We start from the raw sequence: 22419 nt of genomic DNA, 5'->3' as shown, positions 1-22419 counted from the left end.
CAAGTCTACTGACTACAAAGAATGAAGGGGAAATCTTGGTAGGATTTTCATACATGCCTGTTTTTCCCTTTGAAGAGAACAGTTATTTAGACACGGGGCTCTTTAAACCAAGTTCTCAATTTTGTGTACAGCACCTAGCACAAGATTGTCCTTCCTACTTTCTTGGGATTCTTTGGGATTCTTGCATTATACTTTGGAAACCCTCAGAAAATGAACTATTTATGTAATAGAAATACCAAGAAGAACCTTACCATAGCCCCTTCCCCTGTGAAAGATCCTTTGTGGTTTCTCTCATACCCTCAAGGCTTGTGAGCGTGATTTTATCCCATGCCAAGTGACACTTGAATTTCCCAGTGCTGAGGTTTTTCTTCATTTTTGTCTAGGTCAACTTCCCACATGCATGAGTCTGAGTGGAGCCATTTCAAGGCTCAGTCTCCATAGGGTGTTAACCGTGCCAAAGCTCTGACTACATCCAAATTCTAGTACAGGGCTCAGAGATGGCCTCTCTTTCCCCGAGATGCCTGCTTCTGCTAAATACTGGGGCAGCTCTCTAAAATACTGAAGGAACAAAGCATGCAAGGCAGTAAAATGAGGCAATTAAACCTATAAAACCAGAGTTTACAAGGAAATTTATAGTGTCAGAGGCTTTTTATAGCTTTTTTAGATTAGTTTAAATAAAAAAAAGGGGGAGAAAGAAAGAGGGAAAAATAGAGAGAGAGAGAGAGGGGACCTGAAACTTGAGGAGACTTAAAAGTTCAGAGAAAGGCTTTTAGGAAGCACAGAGGGGTAATAACTAGAGGCACATTTTCCATTTCACTGTCTTTTCAAATTGAAATTAAAGGAGGAGAAAAAAAAGCATACACAAAACAACTGGCAGTTTACATTGCTCTCACTTCCTCCTATTCCATTTGATCTTCCTATTGCTATTCTTCTGTTTTCTGGCCAGGTGAAACTGTCTTGTCACCTGGGCAAAGGAAGTAACATGAAAGAGCAATCTCAGGTATTTTGCTGTTGGTATTTTTTTTCCCTTTCTGTTAGGCCAGAGCTTGCATGGTTTTAAAGTTCCTTGTGTGCCTTGCAGCTCCAGGAGCTCGTGTTCAAGAAGAGAAACGGAGCCAGCACCTGATTAAGGCAGATTTGGTCAAGTGAGACAATAGACCCTGTGTTTTAAAGGCTATGCCACATTTTGCAGTTCCTCCTGCTTCCTTTCCAACTGCACATGCACCATGTATGCACAATAGGTAAGTCAGCTTGAGTGCCTTGTCTACATGGAACTAATGAAAAGAGGAGATTCAGATCTTTTAAATCCTGCATCCTTCTCTGTGGAAGCATCTCCTTTATTCAGCCCTAATTCCCTTGCTAGAAGTAGAACACTCCGATTTTAAAGTGGTGTTTTTCCTTTCATCTCTCAAAGAATCACGGAGCAGCTGATGTTGGAAGGGACCGTTGTCTAGTCTGACACTCTGCTCCAAGTAGGTTCAGCTACACCAGGTTACTTGGAACTTACCAGTAGAGACTGAGAGGAAGTACCCTGGCCTTTTCTGTGTCCTTTTCACCACATCTCCTGCTTGTTTACCAGTGGGTCCACATTTTCCAAAATCTTCCACTTGCTGGTGATGCACACGTAGGAGCTCTTCTTGCTTCACTTCTCTCACTGCGTTCAACTGCTTAGTTGAGCATTAACCCTCCTAGCTTACTTCCAGCATGTTTAAATGATGTTTCTGTATATTCTTCCCTGCTTCTGCCTCTTGTATTCTCTCTTTTTTTTTTTTCTTCTCATTTTTTTTGTCAGGATCTCCGTGTTCTCCTGCTGCCTTTGCTCAGTTTACTGCTTATCAAGATGGACTGCTCTTGCACTTGCAGGAGGGGTCCTGGATCTTCGCAAATCATCCAGGTTTCCTAGACTCTTCTCACCAGAATCCCTCCAGTACTTCAGAGTAGATTCTTGAAAAGGCCAGAGTCTGTTTCCTAAACGCTGGGGCTGTGATTCTGCTTTTTATCTTGCTGGCATCATGTTGTTTTAGAACAATTTGGGTCTCTTTAAAAATGATCCCAAAGCCTATGCTCTGTGATGTCATGGACAATGTTCTCACCCTGCACACATGGCCACTTTTTCCTTATGTAAAGTGTGAGTGTCCATTGGCAGTCTCATTATCACCCTATCTGCACTTCTGCCATTTGTAAAACTACCATTACCATGATGCTACTGAGATATTGCCCATTGCAGTGATGCTCGAGAGCTTTGAGTGCTGTATTTGTGAAATACATTGCTTCATATGCTTTCTTTCCATTATTTTATTTTCCAGTTAGAGTATGCCATGTTTCATATTGGTATAGATCCTGTTTGGTTGCTAAACACACAATCAACAAAATACTAATTAACCACAGCAATTCATCATCCTACTGTGTAGATTTTTAGAGAAATTGACCTGCAATAAAAATAACTTAGAGTAAAACAGGGAACAGCAACCTATGCCTCAGATCATGTTAAACTGCTTAGGTGGGAACATTTTGGCTAATGGATAGGGTGGCACAGGAGAACTGTTCCACCACCCTTGAGTACTTCAGAGGAAGGAACGGTTGCTCATAATCTTTGGCTCATCTTGACAATGCATTTACTTTGTACTAGATGTATGGATAATCTGAATATCAGTGGAGCACATTGATAGGTAGAAGTTGATAAATACCTTTTTCCAAAGGATATTAATGACAAAATTATTTTAAGCAGAAAATTACTTGTCAACTAATATTTAATTCCAGCACACTTTTACATTGGATATGGTCACTAGCTGAGTAGCATAGGTTTCTTCAAGGAGTGTCATTTTTTTTTTCAGGTGTTACCTTTCATTGTTCACAGTTCCTATTGTGGTATCACAGAACCCTTCTTGTTTCTTTGCTTACCTGTGGTCTAAGCAACAACAGTTCCAGCTGAGGGAAGGTTGTTTTTCTATTCAAGTTTTCAGGATGTTTGTGTTAAAACTGGTGAAATATGTAGCATTTTATCAGCAACTTTACAAACACTCCAGAACAGGCAGCATTTTGGGGGGGCAGGTTGAGGTACTCTGGGTTATGTATGTGCAGAATGGCAGGACTGGGCATTGGCTTTAGGTGAGGCTCACTGGTAGCTCTTCTGCTTTTGAAACTGTAGAGCCTTTTTTTTTTTTAACCACACACCCTGCCTTTTTTTTTCCCCTTAAGACAGCTGAAGAAACTGGAGTTGAAAAATAGGTCAGGATTTCAACACACCTTTAAAGCCCATGCTGTCAGTTGCAAATGTCCAGGAAATACCAAGAGGAAAAATAAGCTGCAATACTGGGAACAGTTGGGATCCCTGGTAGAGAAAAGAAGGTAAAAGCCAAACGGGAGAGGTAAAACTTAAATGAGTGTGTTTGTGTGACAGGGAAAGGTGAAGTGAAGGTAGATGAAGAGGAGAAAATTTAGATCTGCTGCAGGTAAAAGCATCTCCAAGGAGTCATTTTAGCCAACTTGCAAAATGTATGGACAGTTGTGAGTTGATCACGCACAGAACTTCCCATCCAAAAGAAGGTGAAAAGAGTAACACAATGAAACAAAACTACCTGTTTCTGATCACACTTGCACTGGGGCAATTATATTCATTGGAGGCATTATAAATTTGCAATGAGATTTTGATTGAGTCCAACATTTTGAAGCTTAGCTTTAGTTTTAAAAGTCTGCAAGTGTGTGCTGTTGCAGTCACATGATAAATAGTTCTGAAATCAGTATAGAAAGCTATTAAAAATGTGGTTTTGTCTCTATGTCTAGTATGGTACATTAAGATACACATCTCATTCTACGCTCTCCCCCTCTCTCTCAATATGTATGTATGGGTGGAAATTTTAGAAGTACTCAACATTGGTCAAACTGTCCCCAATGGAAAATATAATGTTGACCTCAAATAATATCACATTTTAGGTCAACGATGAGTGATTTTTAAAATACTACCCTTACATATATATTTAAAGAGGAATCACTATACCAAGACTAAGTTCTGTAATGCTAAAGTTCTGTTTGAGAAATGGAGATGAGAGGGAGAGAGAGCAATGTAGAACTCACCATTTCATCTGTCCCAGCCAGTGCTGATTTGACATTTCTATTGTGATTTCCCATCAGGGACTTTTTTGCAATCAAATAGGAAAAAGAGGGGAGCGGAGGGGAGGGGAGGGGAGGGAAGGGGAGGGGAGGGGGAGGGGAGGGAAGGGAACGGGAAAGGGAAAGGGAAAAGACCCTACAAATTTGCTAATTGCTAAAGATAACTTTTGGTAAGCACTGAAGTCAAACAAACAACATTTACAAGCGAGAAAAGTCATCTGCTGTCACTAATCTTATAGATTGTTATGTTCTCTGATACATCAGTATTTTAAATAACATCTAATGGGCAAGAACGTACAAAGCAATCAATGTTGTTCAACCTCTACAGCCATCAGTTGCAGGTAAATGCTATCCCTGCACAGTAGGATTGTAGCCAGAGCCTTGGCTCATTTAAATCAATGTCAGTAGTTTACAACAGGCTGGCAATGTGGACATGTGCCCATCTAAGAGAAAAGAAAATTCTCAGCCAGCAGAGAGTCTTGGTTTGTTCCCAGTCTCGGCTGCAGGCTCGTGGTGGTCAGGACAGTATATGGCTGGCCCAAGAGACTGGTGAGCTGTCTCTGCCTCTCTATTTTTTTGGCTCCATATATAATATCAGATGTCTTTAAAGAGCACAATTTGAATGATGGACCTTATAATTCCATCTCAGGAGTTCTGATGACTTGAGCTTGGTTCTTGTGGTTTATGATGTCACCAGAACCCATCGATGGAGTCGTAGCCCCATAATTCACCATTATCCCGTTATTTATTCTATGCAATAAGTGGCTACAGTTTAATCGCCACAGTAAATTGCTGCAGCATCTTTGTGGAAACTCTAATGTTACTGTAGCAGTATCTACAGCAACAGTGGCTCAGTGGAGATGGCTGGTGCAAACAGGGCCAGTAACGCTGCAGTGATACTGCCAGCCCTGTGCACCCAGTGAGAAAGGGTATCAACGCAAGGAAGTGAGAACCAGAGAGCTGGATCTGGGAGAAAAATCCATGAGCTGTTGTACAGGTACACACACTGGGCATTGTGCAGAGTCTCTGTGAATTTAGGAGGTGGATCTGAACTTTACCCACCTTTACAGAAATGTGGCAATTATCTCATGCAAAAGGATTTTTTTTCAGATATGCACACCAATGGATGCTTAAAGCAAATGGTTCTGCACCTCATACAACAGAGGTTTGACTTTGATTAAACAATGGGCGAGACAGGCAGATGTTGTGCTTCAGCTAACAGTCTCAGCTCTTCTCACGTGGTGCTTCCTAGTATCTCTGTGTCCAGGAGCCAGCATTTAGTACTGCTGGGCCACAGTGTTCCTTAAGCTGCAAATGAAACTCTTCTTTCTTTTTGCCAGAACACAATTTGCCAAACTATTTAATGTTATCTGAAGTTGTTTAGTAGTGGTGAATATGCAGGTGGCATTTAACTAGTATATGATTGTGATGTAGTTTTCATAATAAAACATTATATTATTTTTATTATTATTTACTGTTTGTGACTGATGTTATATTTATGAGAAGATTTTGTTTGAGCTCCATAATTTTTTGGCTTTTCCATTAAAAATTTTAAGCTATAACTAAATACTTGAAAGGAAGGAAGGAAGGAAGGAAGGAAGGAAGGAAGGAAAGAAGGAAGGAAGGAAGGCCAGTCTTTTCATCTCTATACCTCCCCCTGCTCCTTTACTCATCCTCACTTTCTATTTTCATTCATTTTCTCTCTGAGAAAGAAACAATGAAGAAAAGCATTCTCTGTTCATCCTCTTTCAATAGCTCATGCATTCTAGGAGTGCTCAGTTTTTCAATTCTTCTCATTTCCCCCTGAGCAGTGCTGAAAAAGTATTGCAGCACGTGGTTTCAGTGTCCTGACAGTCTGCTGCTTATGGTAAATGTCATTTTACAATTTAATTTTTTTTTTTTTTTTTTTTTTAAACTAGGGGTTTATTATTTTCTACAAGGATCCATTGTTTTAAACCACACAGCCAACATGTGTTTCTCGAGATATCGCTTACCTTTTAAACAAGTAGCAGTTGAGTTTCAGTTGTCAGACTTGGCTGTCTCAGGCTTCATACAGTTATTCTGTTCTGGTAACCCGATACAGCACAACAGGGTAAGAACAGAAAGAAAAGCCTGAATTTATGGTGGGTTTCAGTTCTAACCATGTAGTTGCTTAGACTTTGTCTTTATCGTGAATCATTTTTAATGACAGTTTAAGAGAAAAGACTTGAAAAGCAAATCTTACCTTTCTCATCACTGACAGCTTTTCATAACTTAAATCAGACCTTTTTATGGCATAGCTTTGCATTATGGGTATTATGCCAACGAAGAGCTAAAGTGAAGGGCTGTCTGGTAGTGGAGTAGATCCTCTTCCTTCCTAGCACATGGTACATCTTTACAGCCTGAATTCCAGAAGTGAATTTAAGCAGAGAGAAGGTTTTCAATTTGTGAATTCCTAAAAATTGTCCAGGTAGGCCCTCATAAGAACTTATATTGGTCACTTTTCACAAAGGCCTTACAGGTTCTCCAGAAACCTCCTTTCTCCATGTGAGCCAAAGGGTGAGAAACAGAAACACTGTTGGCCAAAGCCCTCATGGTTGTCAACATAGTCAGAATGCCACTGCTTCCTTCCAGTACACCTGCATCTAGAGGGAGCTCAGTCAGTGGGATTGTGGTCTCAGGTTGGTCTTTGCTTTGAGATTCATGCTGTTGGTGTAGTCAAAAGAGAAAATTATCTGGGAAAATGGCTGGTTTGAGAACAGCTTGAGATGGGTCAACCTTCTTCAGCAGAGCCCAAGGATGTGCATTCAGTAACCAAAAGCAGAATTTCTATTCTGGTTCCCTAGATGCGGACAGAAGATTTTGTCAGGAATACTGTCATGGTGCCCAGTTGAATTAATAGAAAATATGCTCTTGTTTCAACCAGAACTTAGTTGGGTTCTGGTTGGGTCATGTGACATGTCTGCATGGCAATTTGACATCAGCACTAATGTGACTTTGAAAAAGTGAATCTCTTCTTCAAGTGCAGGACCTTGCACTTGGCCTTGTTGAACTTCATGATTTTGGCACGGGTCCACCTTTCAAGCTTGTCCATGTCTTTCTGGGTATCACTCATTCTCTCTAGCATGACAGCTGCTCCACTCAACTTGGTGTCATCTGCAAAGTTGCTTAGGGTGCACTCTACCCCACTGCCCATGTCTCCTATGAAGGTGTCAAATTACACTGGTCCCCACACCAATCTCTAAGGAAAGCCACTTTTCACCAGTATCCACTTGGACATTGAGCCACTGACCACAGCCTTCTGAGTGTGACCATTCAGCCAATTCCTTATCCAGCAAGCGGTCTATTCATCAAATCCATTTTTCTCCAACTTGGTGACCAGGATGTCATGTGGGACAGTGTCAAATGCTTTGCACAAGTCAAGGTAGATCAAATCCTGGTCCACAATGATTGTACAGCCCCTGTTGATTGACACAAGGTGCCTTTCTGGCCCCCTCTAGTGACTGGCCACATAGAGTTTTATGAGTGCCTTGCGGCAAATGGAAGCAGCCATTTTCACTCCAGTGCTTTTTAGTTTAACATTTAGAAATGTCATTTAAAATGCTGAGGTATTAAATTCGTTCCCAATGCATACAACCTGCTCTGGAGCAACATGTTACCAACCTGCTGGGACTTCTTACAATCACAAAATGCTCGCAGTCCATAGTGATCATAACAGGATAGGATGTGGCTGCACTTACAGTCCCTTTGGCCCAACAGTTCATGTTCAGTGGGAGAAACTAGATGGTTTTGGTGTTATGGTCACATCATCAGAGAAATAGCTGTGAACTGAAGGGGGTATCAAGAAGGACCAAAGAGTGAGTCAAGGCATAGAACCTTCTGTTGTGTTAAAGTGAAACCGGGAGTGAGAATTTGAGTTGACGCTGAAAAAGCATTTTCAAATGCCTTTTTTTTTTTTCCTTCTTTTTCTTTTTTTCATACTCCTGGCACTGCAAAATGTGGAAATTTTATCCTTCTTCCTGGCTCTTTGTTCTTAAGAGGCAGATATTTATCACATGCCTGTTTTCTTGGGGGAGTAAGCAAGCAACTTTTGGAACAGATTTTCTTCTACTTGGCTAATGGGGAACAGGACAGATTACTTATTCCAAGAAGTTGGAGCAAGGCTGACAGCCTGAGGGTAGACCTAAAAACACCATAACACTTTAGGCCTTAGGTGCTCTGAGATCTTTTAGAAATAAGTGCCTTGATCTTTTAGTGCCTTGGTAAATCATTTATTCTGGTCACCTAGTCAGGAGTCTCCCTTCTCCCATCCCATCCAATGAAATGAGCTCAATATCAACTCCCTGGCTTGCATACACTGCTCACTGCTCATAGCCCAGCAGATGAACAGCAACAACTCAGAACTTCCAAAGGGCTCCCAGGGCTGCCTAGTAACCTCCTTTGTTAAGCAGCAGCCTCCATCAAATCAGAGCTGGAGCTTTTGGATGGGATTTATCCCTCTCACGTTACTGTGTGTGACAGACTGCAGCAGAATGTGTGTTGCTGAATGCACTGCAATTAGCTCTGTGTCTTTCTCCTCCCACAGTATGCCTCTGTGCTCCTCCACAATCTGTTTCAATTCTCCTTCACCTCAGCATGACCAGGGTCCCCCAGGTTACTCAGTGATTCATCTCTGTGGAATTTGGGAGTGCTACTTCTCTGCTCCTACCCAGGTTGGCAAGAGGTTTATTAAAGCATTGAAGGTTAACCAGCTCCTTCTTTTGTGAATATTTAGGTTAAGAGTATTTGATGTCAAATGTTATTTTACACATGTATTCTGACACTATGTTTTAATACTGCAATCCATGTTTCTCTTTAAGCCTGGTTTTGAGCAACTTTTTCAACTGCAATCGTATTAGAAGATCCTTGACACGCTGGTGATGCACACGGGGATTGATTTCAAGTGGATGTGTGTTTGGATTGTCCTGTTTCTATTTCTGAAGCCCTCTCAAGGAAGCTCGCTCATTCTTCTCACCCCATCGCTTCCGATGGGGCCAAGTCATTGCATTCAGAGCGCGCACAATGACACCTCCGAGAGACTTGGACTGTTCTCTTGTCTCACTTCCACTCTCTCCCAGGCTGGATGCACACCCTGGAGGTATGTGGTTTGTCTCAAGATATAAGACTTCCCTCCTCAAAAACTACATTACTTCAACAAGCCACAACGGGCTGGCAAGAGGGAGAAGGATCCTCTGTTAGCACAGCTTTCCTCAGAGATCTTTTCTGCGATTTCCATGCAGCTGGAAACATACTCTTCCTCTCCTGAGCTTACGTGCATGCACATACACACATTCTCTCCTGCAGCAATTTCACTGATGTGTAAGTACACTGACACACTTAAACATACACAAATACTTTTCCTTTTTTGTGCTTACACATACACACAGGGAGAAATTCTCTTATTTGAGCACATTACACTCATGCAAACTCCAACCAACAGCACATGCTGCTGTACACATTACTGCCATCAGTACACATGCAGCCTCTGCCTTGCAAGCACGCACGCAGGGATACAGGTACATTTATTCACCTCACAAAGATGTTGCAGAATGTGGAGGAAGAGATGGATAAATCAGGTGTAAAGGGACCTCCTGAGAGTTAGTGCAGGCTCCTGGTCCAAGCATGCTCAACAATGTGCTTAGAAAGCTTTGCTTGGGGCTTTATCCAATCAGATGTTTAAAACCTCCTGCAGTCAGAGTTTTGATAATGCAATTTTTTTCTCCTTATGTCCAAGCAAGGTGTTCACTCCTTCAATTTATGACCTTTATTTTTACCTTTAATTTATTTCTTTTGCTCCTCTGACACAGATGTTAACAAGAGCTTGTGTGTATCTACTTGATAACACCATAGGTATTGACAGGCTGCTATTAGGTACCCCCTAAGCCTTCTGCAGGTTGGACAAACTTCCTTCAGCCTCTCTAGAGGACCTGTGCTCCAGCCTCCTTCTCATCTTCTGGATTTGTTCATCTTCCTTGTACTTGTGAGCCCACAGCTGGACACAGACTAGATGGGGTCTAACAATTTACAGAGGGTTAATATTTTCTGTTGATCTGCTGGCTGTGCTCCTATTAGTCCAGCGCAGGATGCGGTTAGCTTCCATTGCTGCCGGGTGCTTCTCAGCTGGGTAACCATGGGTGCTTGGCTATAATTGAATTGATAACAAAATAGTAAATAAGTAAACCAAACGGCGAGCACTGTTTCTTACCAGCCTGTGCTAAAATGTAGAGATCTCAAAGAGTTCCATGACCATATTAGGATCCCAGGACTTATCTAGCTATCAGAGAACAGGGTAGGTAAGATGACCTACCAGATCTCTCATAATTTCATGGTCATGAGCTTCGTTGCTCTTCTTTCTGGCTCTGAAGACCCACTGAACATTTTACTTCCCCATGTTTGGAGAGGTTCAGCCAGGATCCTTCTCTTCCAGTCCTGTCTTAGTAGTAGCTGGTATCCGTATTGGTCACAAGCCCTTGTTCAAGTCTCACCATTTATAAGGAGTACTAGTTAGACATCCACAATCACTGGCACAAGGAACAGCTTTACACAGCTTACTGTGCTTTTACAGTGTTAGTGCTCCTGTACTATCACTGTATCCAACATAGATAAGAGCTGTGCACCAAGTACTTGTGAATTCATCCACATCATGAAAAATCTGAATTTTGTCATTTTACAACACCTAGTGTGTGGAAGAACTTTCAGTTCTGTAGAGACTACTACAAATCTATTGTCCTGGATGTTCAGAGTTTGGTGAGCACTTTCCTTTTTCCTTTGTAATACCTTTCCATTGTGCTAGTTCCTTTGCCATGACATCTCCTGTATCATCATTCCATCTCATTGATCTTTCTGATTGTTACAGGTCCTTTAGGACCCCAGTTAGGAGATTCCTCCTCCATTCTCAGTTACAAGAAGAAGGAAGTCCTGAGCAGAAACACTCAGGTGAATGGAAAGCTGAAATAAACAACTGCAAAATTTCATCTTAAGAAAAAAAATAAAGGAAACTGACATTTTATTAGTGTTTTTTTTTTTTTTTTTTTTTCTATTTCTATGGCCAAACACCAAATTTTGCTAATGCCATGGGATTACCCAAATCTGGATAATACAATATTCTGGTGGCTAAACATTCAGCTAAAATTTTTCCCAACATCAGATTCTATTCTGTTTCTAATGGTGGTTTCATCCAACACTAACAATGGGAAGATTGGAACACTTATGAGGTGGGCATTAACAGATGTGTCTTCGTGGTTATTTGGTTTATCTTCAAGCTGGGAGAAAATCTGGAGCAGAGCACAGGTGTTGCTGTGGTGTTTTCCTATGGAGCTTCTTTCTCATGTAGCTCTTCCTTTTTCAGATGAGGATCAGGACAGGGGCTGGAAGCCTGAGCACTCCTCTTCGCCAGCTCTTCATGACTCTTTTCTTTTGTCCACAAGTAAAGGGAGATGAGCTTCCCCAGGGACTTTCTACTGCTGCTGAAAGAGCTCAAGGTTTAAGACTCTCATCTGCTCCACAAAAACAGAAAGGACAGGAATCTGGTTGCCACAGATGAGGTAAGAACTACAAGCTGAAGTGGCTTTGATTTTTTTTTTATTTTTTTACTTAGTGCAAGGGACAGCAGTGTAGGAGTACATGACAGTGATCGTTGACCAGAGGTTCGTGCAGTGGTGAGCTGAGAAAGCATACAGATGTGAATCATACGTGCATGGATATGTACTTATATGTATCTTCTTTTTAGCTGCTTGTGGCTCAGTTTCAGAGAGGCTCAGCTCTGGTTCCCATTACAGATTTACTCAGGCGCAAAATTTGTTGGAATGGCAGAAGATTGATAATAACTAAAAATAGCAGTTGACCTCTATTGTGTGTTTCCACCTATGTTTACTTTTCAGAAATTGATAATGGTTATTTGTGGGTTATCTTCAAATAAACAAAAAAGTGGACATCTGTCTGTCTATATGTTTATGTGTGTACACTTAATGTGTATGAAGACATCTATCTACATGTGAAGATGGGTTTCTTATGTGGTATATGCATCCTTCCACTCTGCCAGTCTATGTGGATGTTCAGTACACATGTCAGGATGTGCCTCCATCATTGCGCAGCATCTGCAAGTTTCTCCAGACTTCTGTGTGTGCACATTTTAGGACAGAATTAGTGTTGGTTGTTCTGGGAACCGACACGTGCTTCACATGTGGGAATGGTTTTAAACTAAGATGGGGAGGTTTAGGTTAGATATTAGGAGGAAGTTTTTCTCTCAGAGGATGGTGAGGCACTGGAACATGTTGCCCAAGGAGGCTGTGGATGCCCCATCCCTGGAGGCATTCAAGGCCAGGCTGGATGTGGCTCTGGGCAACCTGGTCTTGTGGTTGGTGACCCTGCATAAAGCAGAGGGTTGAACCTAGACGATCATTGTGGTCCGTTTCAACTTAGGCCATTCTATGATCCAGGAACCAAATCCTGACTTTCTGGGTAAAGCCAGCAGTGTCAGCAGCACAGTTTCTGCCTAGCATGTTGCCTCTGACCGACAGCTTAGGTGCAGGGGGAATGGTGAAGCTGGGCCTGTGTGTGTGAGTACATCTGAGTGTAGAGTGAGGGTGGTCTGCGTTTACCCTATGTATCAGGCTGAGTGTACAATGGGGGGGGCTGAGTGTGTGCGTTGGTGCCTCAGCAGTGTTTGTTCTGGTGCCAAGGATGAGGCAGTGCTGAGGGGTGTGTTGTTCTCACATCCTTGCTAGCAGCAAACAATGTCACGCCTCCACCTGGGCTGTGACATGACACGCGCTGTACAAGCAGCAGCGCCAACAAGCTGCAGAGCCACAGGAGAAGGCAAAGCTGCTCTTTTTGTTTGTCTGTTAGGAAATCCTGCCAACTCCAGCAAAGCATGCCGGGATCCACACTGGCTTTTGGACTGGGACTCAGAGAGTGAGAGAGAGAAGCAGTAATTTGTTTGCCATTGCCCTCGAGCCAGGAAATCCAAACCCCAAGCATTTCCCAGGCCGCAGCACATTTGAATCGAAGAAGAGTGTCAGCAGCTCGCTCACACAGATCGACAGCCACGCACACCCGCACTCAGGCACACACGTGTGCACACGCATGGGGAGAATGTTAGGGGAAGAGAATTGTTCCAGCACCACTGCGGTTAAGATGCTGAGACAATCTCGAGTTTTCAGGCCATAGCTGTCAGGATGCTTTGGTATATTCATCACCCCCTACTCCATGGTGATAAAAATTTACACAGCCAACGAAACGAAGATTAATTTCATGTGAAAAGCTGACAGAATGGCCCATGTCATTGCTTTATTTGTGCCAGCACTCAGTAACTCGGTGCAAGTTCCATTGAGGTGGCAGACATCTCGTCCCCTTGAGCCATCTCTTCTCCTCTCTAATGATGCCACCGTTTTGACAAAACCAAGCAACACAGCCGGTATGTGCGAATTTGGAATTAATTTTCTTCAGAAAGGTCGAGTATGTTAATGAGCTTTTGGCTGCCTGTGTTTTCTTTATTGTGTTTTCCCCCCTATTAATGGGGGAAGAGGTGGGAAAAGGAAGGGGGAGAAATAATTTCAGAAATAAAAATGAAGAAAGGAGGAAAAGAAGGAAGTTGTGAGCATTGCAAGAGGTAGGATTTCAACGCAATTTTTCACGAGTTCTTCTTTTCCAGGACTGAGGAAGAGTAATTGTATCAGTGCAAGTCTGTGCAGTTTGCTGGAAGCTGTTGAGTGAGGCCAGGGATGTCATGGATAGCAGAGTTGGTGTAACCTGGCACAGAAGAGGTGAATTGCACCCCCCTGGCACTCAGGAACTGATGGCAGCCCTGCCTGCTGGCAGCTGCCTTTGTTCTCCATCCCAGAATGGCTGAGCTTTGCTCGCCATGGGTGTGTGTGTGCACTGGGGTGCAGAGAGTACATGAAGGTAGAGGAGAGATGGAGTTTGGGTCTGAAGCTCTTGTGCCTGTTAGCAAGAGGAAGCTGGGAAGAAAGCTCTGCTGTCCTTGGTGGATTATCAGGGCCCAATAATTCGTCTATCTTAGAAATATGTCAAAGAGGCTGTCCAAAGAGAAAGTGTCCCAGTCTTGTGCAATTGAAATGGGCTGTTTGAAATAACCAACCACTTCTCATCCCTGTGTTCCCACAAATCCTGCCTTTATTTCTGCAGGTTAGACTTCACCACTGACAGGCTGACTGGCTTTCTCAGGGCACTGGGTGAAGATCAGCTTGAGAAAAGGCAGCAGAAACAGAAGACAGGGAGCCTGGGGAGGTGGGAATCTTCCTGGAGTCTCTTCCTGGCTTTGTCACTGTGATCTGAGTAGGACATCTAGGGCAGGGTTCATCTCACCATGTTTAAGTTTTAAGCACAGTATTTGGGTTGAATATGTATTCTACATAATTCAAGATGGGAGAAACTCCATTCCGTCAATAAGTGTTTGGGTTTTTTTTTTTTTTCCATTAAATATAAGGTGAAATCAAACTGTTAGCTGGGATTAATTCCTACCTTTTGAGGCTTAACATTGTGGTGCATGATTTTCCCCCCCATTCTCTTCTCCCTGATCCCATCATCATTTCCATATAGTCTAATGGAATTCAATCCAAATTCACTCTCATTTCCATATACTCTAATACAACAAGGAGAGGAAATTCAGTGTTGCCCCCAGCATTTATACAGATTGATGACTTTTACTCCAGCTTGCCCAGGCTGGCTCCATACTTACCCACTGCTGTGGCTGTGCAGGGTTGTTTTTACCTAGCTTTGCTGGTATAAACCCAACATATGAATTCCTGGGCATTGTTCAAAAGATCTTGGTTGTCTTTGGAAGGTGCATGTTTTGCCATCCTGGCTATAGTGCAAGTTCAAAACGGATATGAAATGCATCAGTGCCACTGTCACTTGTGACGTATGTAAGGGTGACCTTAATTAGACTTTTGTTTCTTTTACACCTTACACATCTGGCTCTGTTGTATGAGCCACTCTGCATGTATGATCTTTACATGCTCCCTGCATGAATCATCCTGCGGCATGGCTGCCTCAGACTCATGCCAATGGCATGGATTGCAAAAGTGCTCAAGTGACCAATCTTAATGATTTTCAGCTGACTGCTGGTATTGTCCTAAACATGAAAGTCCTACCCATAAACTACTGTACTGCACACTCTCTCCTCCCTATTTCCCAGGCTCTGAAGTGTGCATAGAGGCACGTTCCTCTCTGCTGACACTGCTACAAGGTGGATTGCTCTGCAGACAGGTGGGTGGGTAGCTGGGGAAGTGGGATCCACCAGGAGAGCCTCATGGGCTCTCTTGCATGTCCTTGCACACGTTGTCTCGGAGCATTCACAGGTGTCATCAATACTTGTATGTATTTTTCCACCATAGATGTTGTTTTATTGCTAAGCATATAAATTTTTCCTACTTAGAGGTGACTGCATATCTGTGATGAAAGGAAACGATTTTCTAAACTCTCTGTATACATTTCATTACACGGGACTAAGGGAAAAGAAGGAGATATATAAAATATTTCAGAGACAATGTATATTTTGAGTGCTCTGTTTCAGCAACAGAAAGAATATGTGAAATGTATACAGAGAGAGATTGTTTCATTCATGGATGCAGTGAAGTAGGGTATCCCTGTTCTCTCTGTTCTTTTGGTGTCTGGGATGTCAGGACAAGACTTTCAGAACTTGAGTTCTTAGGGGAACTTCTCACCCAGTAGCTCCCTGGGGCTTTAGCTGAACTGTGGGATACTCAGTGTTTCCCAACTCTTGTGTCAAAGACTGTCTCCTCTCTTCCCAGATGTGGCCGTGCACCATTTCTGTTTTCTCCCCTCCCACGCTCTGGTTTCCACAGGAAGGAATCCTGGGCATGTGAGTCAGGGAGCTGCAGTGTGCTCTGATCCTGTCACCAGGCAGAGTGATTCAGGGCTGAGGCTGTACAACACACCTACCCCATGATTTACATGTAGCCCTTGGGACACTCAAAGCCACATTTTCTCAACATGCCAAGTTCTTGAGAAAATCCACCCACTTGCTTTGGTGCATAAATATAAACTTAAGTCTTCACAGAAATCAAATCTGTGAGGTGCACCCAGGAAGGAAATCTGCTGTCCTGCTTCCTAGTATTCCCCCATATTTGCAGGTGACTGGAGCATGAAGTGCCTTTCATCTGTGCGCTGCACTGCTTGCTTGCACCATGTTCTCTAAGCCTGTGTTCCTTTCTTTCCTTCTGTTATTTTTTCCCCTGTGTGAGAGCACTGGCGCCTATGATGGAAGGTCATCAGTGAGGTTACTCAACTGGCTCCAAGCATTAAGACTTCCTGCCCTGCTATGCTGAGCTGCCAAGTCCCCCTCCCCACTGCTTACCACAAAACCCAGTGTCTGCTTGTCTCCCTCCCCACCCTTCTCATCCCTACCAATTTCTAATTCAGCAGCCTGTACAGCAGACAAAGTGGGAGGGGGAGGCACCCAAGCTACATTCAGATGTGTTTGAGCACCAGAAGCTGTTTGGCTGTAGGGTGATGTTGTCAGTGTTGTTGAGCAATGTGCTTACAGACATTGCCAGAAGGTGAGCTGCCCCTGAATGTGGGGTAGGTATCCCCCAAGAGTCTGCAGCTAGTCCCCATGGGGATCTGTCCCTGTAGCTGACCTATTATTCCCACTGGAAAATATCATTAAGTTTCTCGATCAGCAGGCTGGTCCTGGCAGCCTTAACTAGGACAGAGTTTGTCTCAAGCAGCTACAGAGAGGTGATTTTTGGCAGTTGATGCAAATCGGCTGTACAAGGAACTATAACTTCCTTAGAGAAATACTAGGAGGTTACAGGTTGAAAAGAATTAGAAACCTCTGCCCTAGCCATGAACCTGGGGGAAAGCAAGAAACCTCCATCCCAAAGGGAGCAGGATGTCCCCAAAAGGACAACGGATGATGGGCAAGCAGCTGCAGGGCAAGGGGAGGGAAGAAGCACCCAGGGAACTGCCCATGGTGTGGGTCTGCACCTGGGCTGTGTGGAGAGAGCAGGAGCTAAGAGGAGAATTATTTATGGGAGTGGAGCATAAAACGGAAAAGATAGAACAGGATCCTGTGAGATAAATACGGTGGGAAGTGGGGGAGATGGGATGAGTGGTCACTATTTGTGTGAAATCCAAGGGTGTGGGGATACTGCTGCAAAAAACACCACAGAAATCAACCACATCCCCGTGAAAACACAGCTTTCTTTCAGGACAAGATGGAAGCCCTCCATACCAATCCTTCAACAGGATGAGGAAGAACCTCACCCTGATGTGAGACTTAAACCACAGCTCCTGGGAGGAGGACTGCTAGTGCTGTGCATACTGCTCAGGGTTCCCAATATGCAGCACCCCAGCATGTGCTCCTGTGTCCCCATTTTTATGGGAATGTGGGAATTCAGGCTTGTGAGGATCCTCCTCTCAAACCAGAACAGAAGCAGCTACTTTATGATTTCAGTCCCCTCAACTCGGTCTGCTTGCTCACAGCTCCTTAAAGATCACATAAGAGACCCTTCTATTCTTGTGCAGGGCTGGGGGTTATCATCCTGAAGCCTGCTGTCTTCTGTGACCTTCAAGGCACAAGGTGAACACACCTTGAGGAATTCTACCTGAACACCATATTTGTGATCTTCCCACAGCTGCCAGTCTATGCTAAACTGTGGCCACAGAGAGCTCATTTTATTACTGTGTTTGTGTAGGTGTAGAGGTATTTGAGGCATAAAGGTATAAACATGGATATTTATTCATCTAGATTTGCTTTGATTTTCTCTAAGATGAATTCATTACCAGTGAGAAAGCTAAAGCCTCACTATTAAAAGTCCAAGTGCGTTTTGGTTTATTTTGTTTTTAAATTTATTTTTAAGGATACACAAATCTTAAATTAACTACTTTTTAATTATGCTCTGGGTGTTGGGCCCTCAGGGTGCCAGCAGTGGGACCTGTGGGGTCAGAGCAGCAGAGGCACCTGCTCACAGGTGCCTTAGCTCACAGTGCTGCATTATCTGCCCCTTCAGTCGTTGGGACTCTCACTTTGCAGGCAAGCAATGCTCTGGTTAAGGGTTAAAGTGAGGCAAATGGGGCAGAAAGAAATTAAAGATGTGACCTACAGTGATGCCCTCGTCTTTACACTGCTGGAAAATCAGATGGAGTGTATGTGCTCATGCACTGTAGTATGAGCAACAGAGAGAGCCGGGGATTTATCTAACTGTAGTCTAATATTCTGTTGGCTGCAGCAAAGGCTGCAGCACTTCCCGACTATCGGCTGGCGCTTTCACTCACACACATCTGTGATTGATGGGCAGAGAGTATAAACACCTCATTAGTGCTATAATTCACTGGTTAGGGCTCAGTCTGTGCCGTGGGAGGGAGGAAAAAAAGAGTTGAGAAAGTTTAATAACTAAAAAAAAAAAAATAATAAAGGAGAAGAACGGATGTAAAGCCACACAAATCATTCCAGGGAGTTATCTGACCTGCTTTGAAAACTTTAATTGCTGATAATGGACAACCTGTTGGGTGGTATTTTATTAACACTAATAGATTTTTACGGGATATTTCTCACATTGCTCTCCCAGAGCCTGAGGAATACATTAAATATTAAAAGTTAATGCTCTTGGTTGCTGTTTCAAGGATGCCCTGCTGATAACGAGCTTTCCCGCAAGTTAGAAACCAGGAGAAAGCATGAGCTGCTTTTGCCATTTACGGCCTCTGCAATAATAATGAGGGGAATACTTGAATCTTGTATGCACCTCACAGCTGTGGTTCTCAAAAGTCCATCTGAAATGCTACGTAGCAAAAGTACTCAGCCCAGAGATGGTAGGTGTATCTAATCTTCAACTGTGGATGTGCAAGAGCCGTGTTCCTGAGTCCCACGCTGAAATCGAGTGCTTCCAAAGCCTCATGCGCTGCTTTACATTTCAGTTATTCAAAACAGAGACCTCGACCAACAACTCATACCTGTTACTCGAGAGAGCTTGCGTCTGAAATGGATGTGCTATCATATTTTTCTTTCATATGTAGCAGTTTTATAAAAGCATTGCTTTCACACTGTTTTTCTTTCTTTTTTTTTTCTTTTTTTTTTTTTTTTTTTTTGTAACACAGATGACCCAGCTACCTGGAACAGAAATAAGTCTCAGGAGAATGTGGGCAACAAGGGGTTTTCTTGAAGATGCTCTCAGTCCTACACAGAGCAGAGAAACCTCCGAGTATGGAGAAAAAAAGCCAGTTCTGTACTATAAAGCAATAGATTCAAGCAGTCAGAGAAGGAAAAGAAATGATTGCCAACATGCTTTCCCTCCAGCAAGCTGGAAAGTAAATTTGAAACTGAGTGTGAACAGTAAGCAGCTCGTGTGGTGAGTCAGAGTGAGGTCTTGCATTAGAATTGAAAAGTCATAATAGTCACAATATACATTTCTGCTCATGGGTGAAACCTGGACTTCCTTTTTAGTGCCTTCTCAGGACATGCCAGCCCTGTCAGCAGTCATGGCCCAGCCTTAGAAATGAAACTTAATTTTGTTACGCCCTGCCTTGGGTCGCTGCCCATGGCGGTCTGTCTCTTTTGTGTCGTGCCATCTTCACTTGTGGGAGCAATAGGCTTGGTTTTGGATCTCGTTCTAACCGCTGTTTATGCAGCCACCTCTTTGTGCCAAACCAAGCTGGACTCCGTGGCCATGTCCGTGCTCTCTGGAACAGCACTGGTGCAATCTTGATGAGTAACACTGCTTCCCAATCCAGCTTGGCTGGAGAGCAGCTTCCCAGGCTTTTTTGTGCTGTCAGCCAGTTAAGATGTTACCCAGAGCCTGCTGGCCTATTCCAGCTACCAGGTCTTACCGTAGACGGTCTACAGGAAGGTGATTTCTATGCTTTCTCTGTTCGTGGTCATCCTATAAATACACTGGTATGGATTATCTTTGTTTCTGAAGTCTTCTCAAGGCATTACTGTACAAGTAGTAAAAGGTATCAAAACTTTTGCTTCACTTTGTTAATCTCTCCCACCCTTTGTGCTCCAACAGGGCACTTTTCCCTCTGTGTCCAGTGCTCTACTCCTCTAAACATTTGTCAGATAAAGCAAAGGGTTCTGTTCCTTTGGACTGCTGCAGACAGAAGAGCAGAGACTCCAGCTCAATCTCCTAAGTCTGTCATTATTGACCAGATCTCATCTTGGCAACTTGAGCATGCGCAGCTAGTGCCATACTTTCTAAGGAAGGGGGGATCGACCACAGATACTGGTTTTGTTCTCTTGTATACAGGCCTGGCTTGGATCAGGAATGCACATTGCAGGCTTCAGATTTGGCCAGGGAACATTTAACTAACCACTTCTGCACCAGAGAGCATTCTCCTTCGAGGAGCAGACACAAGCTACATCAGTTGATCTAGGCGCCATGATTTTTTGCTACTGAGCAGTCCACAAAGAATATTACAGCCTAAATATGATTATATATAGGTGCTTACTAAGTAGGAATTAAGAAGAATACTGTCTTAGTATGAACAACATCACTGTGGCTGCAAGGTAAGTGCAAGTAAAATTGGGAACCTTGGTTTCTGGAAGGCCTTACTTTTCAGGTTAGACAGGGAGATGAAGCCATGGTGCAGGGCTTGGGCAGGGCCTGTAATGTGCTTTTCATGCACAGGGATCTTAGGTTTTTTGAAACAAACCCTGTCCAGGTGGCTGAGTAGTTTTCTGAATTGTCTTTCTGAAAGAAGCCCTTGAATCTGAATTCTAACTGTGCTTGAGAAGAAGGTTCTTAGAGGATAACAGGGAAGAAGAAATAGAGGAATTGGTAGAATATTTCTTTCCAAGGGGTGCAGGTCCTTTGGCTCAGACACTCCAGGACATGCTTTATTGCCAGACTGCTGTTTAGCAATAAAACAGCCTTAGTTACTTAACAGGAATTGACTGCTTGGTCACTTCTCTCCCTGCCAGCCCATCCGTTCTCCCCATCTTCCCTCCCATGCAATAATGGCAGCTTTTCCTGATTGACCCCACAAGCTTACAAAAAACCTTTTAACTTAAACGTATATTGACCTCAGTCTTGCTGCCCAGTGAGTTATGTCACAGCTGGCAGTCTGAAAATCATAAATTAGGCTTCAAACCACTGGAGCTGTCTCCTGATACAGATCTGAGCCGTTATAGATGAAGGTTGTATTAGGTGCCTTCATGTCTCTGACAACTGGCAAGAGGAATGCCCTTCTCGTGTTTTTTTTTTCTAGCATCATCCCATAGACCCTGATTATTTATTTCCTTTTCATTTTTTAATATTTATTTCCCATTTTGTCATTCTCTGCACTGAGTATAAAATTTCATTACTTGCCTTAACCTACGCTTAAAAGTGGAAGAGAAAGAAGATGTCAAACTTGCCATCTTGGGTGATCTTAGCTCTTGGGTAGTGCAAATTTTATCAGTTTTTCCTTCCTCTTTTCCTATTGATTTTGTGTAGATGTTAGTTTTTTTTTCTCTGATGTGATTTTTATGATCTAGACAAATGCACTAGACAAATGAGAAATTTAATGACATCGGAAGCATTTCTCCCTTACTCTGTAATGCAGCATAATTCCAATAGATTCCCTTAACATTCATCATCTTTTCCCTCATGACTTGGGATGTACTTGCTCGTTGTCACTTTTGTGGATGAGGGATGGAGAATACTCCATGAAATGTGAAGCATCACTGTAATCCAAATCAAATGTAATGTTTCTATGAGTATTGACCCAGCAGGAAGGAAGGAGCTAACTCCACGGCCTTGTCTATAAAAGGAAGACTTGTATTGTGCTTGACTTAATCAGTAAAAATGCCACAAGTTTTCACAATTCGCTGTTCTTTTTGGAAGGAAAAGAGGCATAGTTTGATCTTACAAGTCTCATTTTAGATCTGTGGCACATTCCTTCAATTTGCCCTATGAATTCTGGAGTTCAGTAATGTCTTGAGTTCAGGATATGTTACTGCTTTCTCCCACCTGGATCAGCTCCATGTCTTGCTTTACATCAGGAAATGCAGAAAGATATATTTGGTGACAGCTGCTGACAGTATTTGGGACACTGTGCCTGTACCTGGCAAAGCTGCCATCAGTGCAGGTTGGTGGCTCCCAATGTAATCACTGAAGTCTGAGGGCCCTCTGCACCTCAGGACTGTTCAGTGCTATGGACAGAGATCATGACCTAAGATAACAGGGTGATGAAAAGCACTTTCAGAAATGCTAACATATAGACAGATGGGTAAAAGATGTCATAAGAATATGTGGAAATAAATCCCTCTCGTTCTGCTTTTGATCTTCTGAGTTCCTTAAATGTACGTCATCAGCGAGCTTATATCCT

At 43.1% G+C, this 22419-nt stretch overlaps 1 long non-coding RNA gene across 2 annotated transcripts; it reads left to right on the top strand.

The window, feature by feature from the left end:
• Positions 1 to 1110: 1110 nt before the first annotated feature.
• Positions 1111 to 19444, top strand: LOC149915495 (uncharacterized). 2 transcript variants are annotated; one of them, XR_016472073.1, is made up of 5 exons: positions 1111 to 1241; positions 3199 to 3348; positions 8949 to 9226; positions 11477 to 11672; positions 19210 to 19444. It is a non-coding gene; the product is annotated as an uncharacterized LOC149915495 (long non-coding RNA). The 2 variants fall into 2 exon arrangements; XR_016472072.1 differs by lacking the exon at positions 19210 to 19444 and adding an exon at positions 12976 to 13322.
• The last annotated feature ends 2975 nt before the right edge of the window (positions 19445 to 22419 follow it).

Source organism: Phasianus colchicus, chromosome 18, assembly GCF_987193195.1.
Source record: "Phasianus colchicus chromosome 18, bPhaCol1.hap1.1, whole genome shotgun sequence".
NCBI lineage: Eukaryota > Metazoa > Chordata > Aves > Galliformes > Phasianidae > Phasianus > Phasianus colchicus.
This window is presented reverse-complemented; position numbering and strand designations above follow the sequence as displayed.